Here is a 10905-nt window from a genome sequence, read left to right as displayed (position 1 = left end):
TCAATGCCCAGGCGTATCAAGGCCGTTATTACGGCCAGAGGTGGTTGTTCTGGGTACTGATTTGTCAGGATTTATGCACCCAAATTGCGTGAAAATGTAATCACATGTCAGTTCTAGTAAAATATATTTGTCCAATGAATACCCGTTTATCATCTGCATTTCTTCTTGGTGTGCCAATTTTAATGGCCAGTAGTGTAACATGACAGCACCTACACGAAAGTACTGTACAGCGTAAGTCTGTATCGCCACCTCCCCTTATTGTACATATCTTTACGAACAAGGCAAAAATTCTGATACACACAAAGAACTTAAGAATAAATAAACCCTACATCATTCACTCAAATATTAAAATTATAAGAATAAATAAACCATAACAGCACACAGATGAGTACTGTCACAGACCACGATGTTATAGTGTGAAACCTTCCCGTCTAATATTGGATGAACGTTTGCTTGCTGACTGAACGCTGCGTCTCTTAAAATCTTTTAACTGCTGCTCTGTCAAGACTACCTGCTGATTATTACGACGAAACATAAAATGTGTTGTCGCCGTGGCCCTCAGTCGTTACCTGAAATTATTAAGACTGATTCTTACCTTTAATTATTTATACTGGATCGCCATCTGACTGCTACAGCAAACTGTGGAATGAATATACTTACTTCTCTTTAACATAATTATAAGCTGCTGGTGGAGTTTCATAATACTTTGTGACTGGAATTCTTTAAGTTGAAGTTAATTTAGATTTGATAAAAGCTGAAGCTCAGTTTAGACTTTTCTTTTAAGATAACAATAAATTCCGTAAAGCATTTACGTGAATGATTTTGGGATAGAAAATTCTTAATGCATTTAATCTGGTAGAAGTTAACTATATTCTGAGAACGATCTTGACAAACAATTACAAGGGGTATAGTTCTTTACAAAAATTCTTAAAAAGTAGCGTTGCGCTACATACCTAATTTTCCATCAAAATTACATAACTATATTCTGAGAACGATCTTGACAAACAATTACAAGGGGCATAGTTCTTTACAAAAATTCTTAAAAACTAGCATTGCGCTACATATAGCGAGTGGCTGGCGAGCACACCGCTTCTTTCAAAGTGTTAATTCATACCTCGCTTACAGCGACCTCCTCTCATGTCTCGCTAGCTACGACTGCCTCGTCTCACATCTTACTCGCAACTGCTCGCTTCCAACGCTCAATGCTACAAAAGTGCGGTCTCGCCGCCAACAATGGTTTTTGGTGCAGACAATCCCTGCTACCATTACAGATGTATTACTGCGCGCTGTTTCCCGCTCTTTCTCAAAATGTATCTACGCGCGGTTTCCCGCTCTTTCTCAATAATACACAATGCAATTTAATTAACAAAACAATTTAAATAAGAAACAGTTCAGATAATTACATGCTAAAACAGTTTAAATACGCCTATTACATAATTACATATGCCGCTACTCGGCTTTCTTAAAATTTTACTACGTTGTTGAGTCATATGGACTCAACATAAGTATAAAATTTGATTATAGAAAATAGTTTGAACAAAGTGTATACACAAATGCTGTCATACGAAATGATTTGTCTATCTCTAATAAAGAGAATATGTAAATAGAAAGGGTTTTAGTAGGAATTGTACATCAAGTAAAATTTGGTTCCCTCAAATTTAACAACAAGAATAAGAGTAAATGTGAAAATCAATATACAGATCATATGAAGCAATTGAAAGTCTGTTCCTTTCCCTCACATAGCACAACACCAGGTTTCGCCATGTGGTTCCATCATCGCCTTGCTCCATAGTTTTAGTGTACCCAAACACTAAGTACGTCGTCGAATAGCCTGAGTTGCCGCAGCCACATCAGGATTAAGTTCCATCTCCAATGGTCCATTAAGGTTGGTGGTGTGCATCTTGGTATGCAAACACCTATTGTCGTACATCATACTGTGGTGTGTATCTAAGTATGCAGGCACCAATTGACATACATCGGGCTGTGGTGTGCATCTAGGTATGCAAACACCTCGTCGAGAACATCATTGGTTGAAGTCACGTGTTTCACAATTCACTGATTCTGTGCTCAATAACCATGGGGATGCACAGGAATTAAGGTACGGGTAAAATTGTTTTGGCAATGGGTTCACGGACATTGTTGGTACCATAATTTGACTACCAAATAATTTTCCCTATGACAAAATATGTTGTGTCGTAATTTGTAACAATATGTAGTTTTAATTTAAGAATTCTTCCAGAAAATTATTCCCATATATAAAAGACATAAAAGTTCCTACTTATTCAGTATTTGATAGTATACAGATTTGTTATAGACAAGTACATTATTACTTATTCTGTATTTACATATCTTAGTTTCTTACATCATTCATTATAAATTTTGTTGACAATGCATTTCTTGACTTACTGTCCTAAAATTTTATCTTCCATTCAGGGGTGCAGTCGTCAGTTATGAGTCGTCAAATGTCAGGTCATAATATACAATAAAATTACTGTCATAAAATTATTTAAAGTATTCTTTTGCAGCTGAAAATTAAGGTAAACATTATTCTGATTAGACATTGTAATGTGTGGTCCCCATCCATAGTGTTGCAATGTGTCACATGCTAGCAAAATTATTTCTTAACATTATACATTTCTTATATACTAACATAACATACACATTCTTCTTCTGCATCTGTGTCAACTCTCTGCATAACCTGTTATAAACATTCAGCATTAATTAACGTCAGCGCACGGCATGACTTATTATAAAACATTCAGTATTAATTATCGTCAGTGCACGGCATGACTTCAATAAACATCTTCTGGTACTTCTCGTCCGCTCCTGGCATGACCTATAAAACACTTTATCATAATATTAACTGCTGCAAAATCACGTCACCTCCCGGCATGACCTATAAAATTTATGTAATGACAATTAGCGTCAGCTATCTGCGTGACCTAAAGATTCACATCCTTATTCTAACTAAAACTACATTTCATTTTGATGACGTGTGACAACAATGCTGCATTCTGGAATAAAGAGTACATTTTAATGTTACCACTAAAATAATTGATTAATGAACGATCTATATTATCAGCTTAGCTATTGCAAAAATCGACATTTTCTTAAGTAATTATGTCACGTTATAAAAAACATTTCTTTCATTTATGAGCTCTCAGTGCACAAATTCATACGTCGTGTCGTTGTCTGCATGTTCTCTTTAAGTTAGGAAATGTTTCTCGTGTTTTTATTTGTCTTGGCTGGCGTAGCATCATTAAGTACTGCTGTGTTCTTTAAGGTACGGTGAAATATTAGCGGCCCGCTGCGTGTCGCGGCTTTGTTTGTTACTGAAGCGCGCTGAAACTACCATTGTTGCATACTTACGTGTCACGCCGTTCTTTCGTCAGCTGAAATGCAAAAATTTAAGTCAAGAAATGTTTCACGTTGGATACATGATGATTCCCTAATGATTTCTTCTTACGTAGCGTTTCCACATGCACTACATTAGCGTGTGGAATATTACGAACTCTGTAAGGGCCTGCATACAGAAGTTCGAATTTACGGCATCTGTGCTTACCTTTGTTGGAAAGAAAATGAGTGCGAATCAGTACTTTGTCGCCAATCTCGTTCTTCTGTAGTCGACTTACCTGCTTCTGTTGTTTCTTCCGCCGATCTGCAGCTCTTTTAGTGTTTGCTAATGCTGTGTCTATTATTTCACAATGTCGAAGCCTACGCGTCTTAGGAAAAGTAATTAGTTCGGTAATTTTGTTCGGTGGGTCTTTATTTGTCAGTATTACGGTTGGTGATAGCATCGTAGATTCATTGGGTATTGCATTTATCACTTCTTGAAACTGTAAAATATATTTATCCCATGTTGTATGTCTTTTATGACAATAAATTCTGCATAACTTCCCGATCTCTTTCATTATTCTTTCTGATGGGTTGGAAGAACTGTGATATCTTGATATGTAAATAGGTGTTATGTTCTTACTTTCTAACATTTTCTTCCATACGTCTGACCTAAACTGCGGACCGTTATCCGAAATAACCTTCTGTACACGTCCTACTACTGATAGAAAATCTCTTACAAACGCTCTTGATACTGTTCTTGCTGTTGCTTTCCTTAGTGGAGAAAATGTTACAAATTTGGATGTTAGTTCTACAGCTACAAAAATATAACTATAACCATTATTTGTTCTGGGGATTGGACCGAAAAGATCCACTGCTGCCATGTGTCTTAACTTAACCGGTATGATGGGATACAATGGTGGAATGTGTGACACTGTTGATGATTTACCTTTTTGACATATCTTGCATGATGCTATTACTTTTCTTATGTGTTTTTTCCATGTTATTAAAATGGCAATTTTGTCGCAGAATCAGAAAGCATTTCCTCGCTCCGTAGTGTCCATAACTTAGATGTGTATACCATATCAGTTTATTTACGATCCCTTCCGGAATGCATAAAAGCCAATTATTACCGTCTCGGTATGATCGAATAAAGAGTATATTTTGATGTACAGTGTAATGAAGTCTGACTTTAGCGTTACTTCTGTCTTTCCAAAGCGTTACAATCTCTTTCAGTGTTTCATCTTTCTGCTGTTCTCTCTCTATATCCTGTAATGCTGCTGATATAAAGTTTTCGAAAGCTACTTGTTTAATATACATAATACTATGGTTGTTGTAGCAAAAGGTATTTTCTTTCTCCATGCGTTTATTGTGAATGGACCTCGACAATGCGTCGGCAACAGTATTCTGCGTGCCTGGAATGTGTATAATGGTAAAATCAAACTCTTGTAAGTATAATTTCCAGCGGCTTAATCTATCGTGCGTAAGTTTTGCTGACAATAAAAACTGGATTGCTCGGTGATCGGTATATATTGTTGTATGTCGGCCATATAGAAAATGACGGAATCGCTTAAAAGCGTAAATTACACATAGTGTCTCTAATTCTGTTACAGAATAATTGCGCTCTGCTGGAGAAAGTATCCTGCTTGCAAAAGCAATGTGTTTCACGACTGTCTTATCTTCTTCCTTTATTTCTTGGAAAATATGTACTCCTAGTGCTGTGGTTGAACTATCTGTTGCAACGGAAAAGTTTTGTGTTGGGTCAGGGTGTGATAACAAAGGTGCTTTTAATAATGCTTCTTTCAAGTTCTCGAATTCAGCTTCAACGTCTTCATTCCATGACCAAAGTGTGTTTTTACTTGTAAGCTGGTATAGCAAGGGCGTGTCTAATGCTTTGTAGTGGATAAATTTTCTAAAATAATTGATAAGACCTAAAAAGCTCCGAAGTTCCTTTTTGTTTGTTGGCACGTCGATGTCTTTCAGTGCTTGCAATTTGTCAGGGTCTGGTGCGATACCTGTTTGTGAGATAATGTGCCCTAGAAATTTTATTGACGCTTTACCAAATTCAGATTTACGCAAGTTTATAGTTATACCATTCTGCTCGAATGTATTCAGTAATTGTTGAAGAGTATGATTGTGTTGTTCCCAGTTTTCTGCTGCAGTTAAAATGTCATCGACATATGTAGTAATTTTGTTTTTCAGATCTTGTGGTAGAATAGTATTCATGCCTCGTATAAAGGCGGCAGACGAAATCGTTAGTCCAAACGGAAGTTTACAAAATTGATAGCATTCCCCAAAGCAAAGGAATGCCGTATATTTTCGGCAATTTGGGTGTAGTTGGATTTGCCAAAACCCTGATTTGAGGTCGAGTGTAGTATAAATGGAGGTGCCATGAAATTTTTGCAGTAACTCTTCTAACGTCTGTGGTCGGTCGGTTTCTGTAATGATTATTTTATTAACTTGACGTGAATCTAAAACTAAACGTAGTGATCCATCCTTCTTTTCAACAATGTGTAGTGGATTTATATATTGGCTGGCTGCTGGTTCTATTATTCCTTGATCGATCATTGCTCGTAATTCTTTCTTAACTGCTTCTGTGTGTATGTGTGGGATTGGATAATGCTTTGCTTTGAAAGTCTCGTGTGGTTTCACCTGAAATTCGTACATAAATCCTGTCATTGTTCCTGGAACATTGGCAAAAACTGCTTTGTGTTGTACCAGAATATTTTCAAGTTCTGTGCGTTCTGCGTCGCATTTTGCTACACTATTGTCTACCTTGCGTGTAATTGTCTCGAACATATTGTACTCCTGTTCCTCTACCAAGTCATTATTAAGTGTGTTCGTGTATAGTGCGATATAACAATCGTTATCTTGAGAATCAGTAATAATCTCGATCCTGTGCATATTTTGTTCTTCGGAGGATACTGTGTTTTGAAATCTTACGATCACTTCCCTGTTTTCCTTTTGTAGTGTGAGGTATGACGATTTGAAGTCAATCTTCGCATCGTACTGAACAAGAAAATTTATTCCTAATATCATGTCTGTTGTTAAATTCGGAACTATCCAACAATCACTGTGGAAAGTTTCCCCTGCAAAAACAAATGTTAATTGTGTCTGTCTTTTAACTTCAATGCCTTTTCCTGCAAAAGCTCCCTTGACCTTCGTTCTGTTTAAAGGAAATACTGGGTAATCATTATTGCTATTGCATCTGTTAAATGTGTCTTCGTTAATTACGCACATAGGTGAACCTGAATCAATTATCGCTAAAATATTGTGCGACTGTAAATTTATCTCTATTATTGGGTGATATATTGTTTTCTGTAGGATTGGTTTTTCCTGTAACAATGTGTCTCTCACGTCGTCAAATGTAATGGCATTTTCGGTCGTTATGTTTTCTCTGTGTGATTTCATAGTATCGACATTAAGAGATTCATTGCAGGTTTTCTCTAGTCATAATTCTTCCGATATGTGATTTTCAGCTTGGGAGTTTGGTATGTGTTCTATCAACTGTACAGTTCTGCCGTTTTGATTATTAGCAGTGTCTGGTGGATGAAATCTGGTGTCTGGTACATTCATACGGTAACGCAGCTGTTGGGCCCTGTTGTAGTTTCCGTTAAAATTGTCATTGTGGAACGTCCTCGGCGGTCTGTGTTCGTTTTCTTTTCTCCTGTCGTTATAACTGTGACTGTACGGCAGCCCACCTGCACCCCGTAGAAACGTTTGTTTTTGTTCATTTTGCGGTCGACCCGCGTAATGGCCTTCCCCGGTCGCATTATCTGAGCGATGATTCATATGGAAATTTGACCTATTCGGTTGCGTGTTAAGTCTCGGATTCTGTTGCTGTCCTGAATATAAATTTACCGTGTCAGTATAATGTTTTTCATTACTCCTGTTTTCGTTGTCATTTTCGCTGCTAAAGCGTTTACTCGGATTGTTATTACCAAATCGTGTTTGTTCAAAAGTAGCTGAGTTTGTTTGTTTTCCGTTCTGTCGTGAAAAATTTTTGTTAACAAATGCGTAGTCTGCCTGGTGTGCTTCTAATAGTTGTAAGATGTCTCTAAAAGCGGATACATTGTCCTTTTGTTGCCCTGTCAGTAATGACACTTTCAAAGCTCTGGGCAGTTTTGAAATGCAAAGCTGTATTAATGCCAATTGACTGTATGGCTCGTTGAGGTACTGGTTCTGTTCCACCATGTACTCGAAAAATTGTGTGATTGTTGGAAAGGTAGAATTTTCAAAGTTTGGCAAACTAAGTAGCCGATCTTTGATGCTGTTTTGTGTAGTGTCAGACCAATATGCTGATAAAAATGCTTCCTCAAATGCTTCTACGGAAAAACATTGTCGAGCAATTGGTCGCATTCGTCGTGCTGGTTCTCCTTCAAGAAAACTGACAATAAATTCTAACTTATGTTGTACTGGCCATGATGGTGGAAGTGCTCCCCTGAACTGTTGGATAAAATCCAACGGATGTATTTGCGCCCTGTCGTTTTTAAATGTTTTAAACTTTCTAACTGAAAGAAAATGTTTGTGATCAAAACTGTCATGTCTGTGTGTGTAAGTGTTGTCGTATTGTCTTGAATATGGATTCGGGTGTCTTCCTTCCTGGGTAAAATCTCTTACTCTCTGAAGTCTACCAACATTATATGTATTATGGATCTGAGGCATTTCGTAACGGTGTGTGTTCTGTTGAAAATGATTATGTGCGGCGGTTTCTTGTGCGTCCGCTATCTCTTGCTGTAGAGAATTTATTTGCTGATGCAATGAATCATTACGCGATTTTAGATCTGTGATAGTTTGTTGTATATTTGTCAATGGCGTGTTATTACTATTAGAGTTCTGTTGCACTGGGACTGGTGCAGTGTCGTCTGATCTCTCGTCATTGTTAGTATCTAAAAGATCTATTCTTGTAGTGAGTTCATTGATCTTTTCTGTCAGTTCGTTTCGTAATTTACGGTTGCTTTTGGTGACTTTCTTAAAATCTGCCTTTAAATTTTCTGTGTCATGGTTAATTTCTATGTGTTCTATTTTGTCAGTTAGTGTCTGAACGTCCTCTGTTAATTTATCTTTAACATTCTGGATTTCAGTGTCTGTAGAAGTTTTCACATCGATTGTCTGTGTTTGGATTTCTGTAAGCCTGTCTTGTATTTGATTATTTGTTTCTTTGACTGTTTCGATTTCTTCCGAGATCGACTGTATGTGATTGTCTACATATGTTTTGCCCTGGGCAAACACTTTCTTTTTGTCGTCCTGACGCTGTTTAGTGATTGTTTGTAGTAATTCTTTTCGTTCTTTATCCTGCGATCGCACCAGTATACGGTGACGTATCAAACAGTTTTCTGTGTGATTGTTAAAACGTTCATCAATCTGAGCGTTTTGTTTAGCAAAGTTTTCTGTCATTGTTTCCCGTATACTAACTGCAAATGTTGCTTGGTTATCGGATATTTCTTGAATTTTGTCGCGTAATTCTTGTGTTGATTGTGAACATTTTTCAGCGACTGTTTGAATTTCTACTTTGATTTCGTGTTTTAGATTTTGGTACATGTTGTCTAATTTCTGATCTGTGTGTGCGTGTTCTGCCTTAATTTCGTTTTTTAGATCTTGTGACCTTTTTTCTAATTCTTGTGACCCTCTGTTAAAGTTTTGATTCATGTCTTGTCTCATTTGTAGCAAAAATGCCATTATTGGATCCGTTTCGGATTGACTTCTGTGTGTATTTGTATTCGTTGTTAAAGGCTGTAGATCTGTGTTCATTTGAACATCCTCAGATGATTGTGACTGCGTCACGTTTTCCGTAATTTCGGAATTTTGGTCATGAGAACTGTTGGATCTGCTACGCAGGTTGTGTAGCTGTGTACCGTTTGAATCTAAATCAGTGCTTAATGGAGTCTCTCTGTCTGACTGCATTGTAGTGGTTTCGTTACTGAAACTGTTATGTCTACTATGCGGAATTTGTGACTGTGTACCGTCTGTTGCATTTAATGCCAAATTATTTTGCACTACCGTTTCATTGTCTGTGGGCATTTCTGAAGTTACTTGTTCGTTAAACGCTTCCATATTGTTACAGTTATTAAATGTCTGTTCACCTAACGTTTCAGAATCAGGGTTTTCACACGTATTATTACTGCCTATTCCAGAAAAGAATCTCTCGTCAGTATTTTGTACAGTTTTATCAGTTTGAGAACGAGTAATTATTCTGCGGGACATTGTCTATAATCATCACACGCAACAAAAAGTTTTATCAGTTTGAGAACGAGTAATTATTCTGCGGGACATTGTCTATAATCATCACACGCAACAAAATATATCACTGTTCAAAGCGGATTCAACACTGAACAAACACTTTTCAACGCCGAATCAATAAAGCAAACAGAATTGCCGATGACCTGTGAATAAAAGTTATACACTTTAGTATATGCGTTGCGCCACTTAACAGTAACTTATTCACACAGTATATTCATATCCACAGTAGATTCACTAAAATGTCGTACTGAATGGATATCGCCAAGTGAAACCTTCCCGTCTAATATTGGATGAACGTTTGCTTGCTGACTGAACGCTGCGTCTCTTAAAATCTTTTAACTGCTGCTCTGTCAAGACTACCTGCTGATTATTACGACGAAACATAAAATGTGTTGTCGCCGTGGCCCTCAGTCGTTACCTGAAATTATTAAGACTGATTCTTACCTTTAATTATTTATACTGGATCGCCATCTGACTGCTACAGCAAACTGTGGAATGAATATACTTACTTCTCTTTAACATAATTATAAGCTGCTGGTGGAGTTTCATAATACTTTGTGACTGGAATTCTTTAAGTTGAAGTTAATTTAGATTTGATAAAAGCTGAAGCTCAGTTTAGACTTTTCTTTTAAGATAACAATAAATTCCGTAAAGCATTTACGTGAATGATTTTGGGATAGAAAATTCTTAATGCATTTAATCTGGTAGAAGTTAACTATATTCTGAGAACGATCTTGACAAACAATTACAAGGGGTATAGTTCTTTACAAAAATTCTTAAAAAGTAGCGTTGCGCTACATACCTAATTTTCCATCAAAATTACATAACTATATTCTGAGAACGATCTTGACAAACAATTACAAGGGGCATAGTTCTTTACAAAAATTCTTAAAAACTAGCATTGCGCTACATATAGCGAGTAGCTGGCGAGCACACCGCTTCTTTCAAAGTGTTAATTCATACCTCGCTTACAGCGACCTCCTCTCATGTCTCGCTAGCTACGACTGCCTCGTCTCGCATCTTACTCGCAACTGCTCGCTTCCAACGCTCAATGCTACAAAAGTGCGGTCTCGCCGCCAACAATGGTTTTTGGTGCAGACAATCCCTGCTACCATTACAGATGTATTACTGCGCGCTGTTTCCCGCTCTTTCTCAAAATGTATCTATGCGTGGTTTCCCGCTCTTTCTCAATAATACACAATGCAATTTAATTAACAAAACAATTTAAATAAGAAACAGTTCAGATAATTACATGCTAAAACAGTTTAAATACGCCTATTACATAATTACAAGTGGCACCAGAAATTATTGGCACTGACACCTTATCGCATC

The sequence above is a fragment of the Schistocerca gregaria genome, chromosome 8, assembly GCF_023897955.1.
Source record: "Schistocerca gregaria isolate iqSchGreg1 chromosome 8, iqSchGreg1.2, whole genome shotgun sequence".
Lineage (NCBI taxonomy): Eukaryota > Metazoa > Arthropoda > Insecta > Orthoptera > Acrididae > Schistocerca > Schistocerca gregaria.
The sequence above is the reverse complement of the archived record's forward strand: the minus strand, read 5'-3'. Positions refer to the sequence as shown.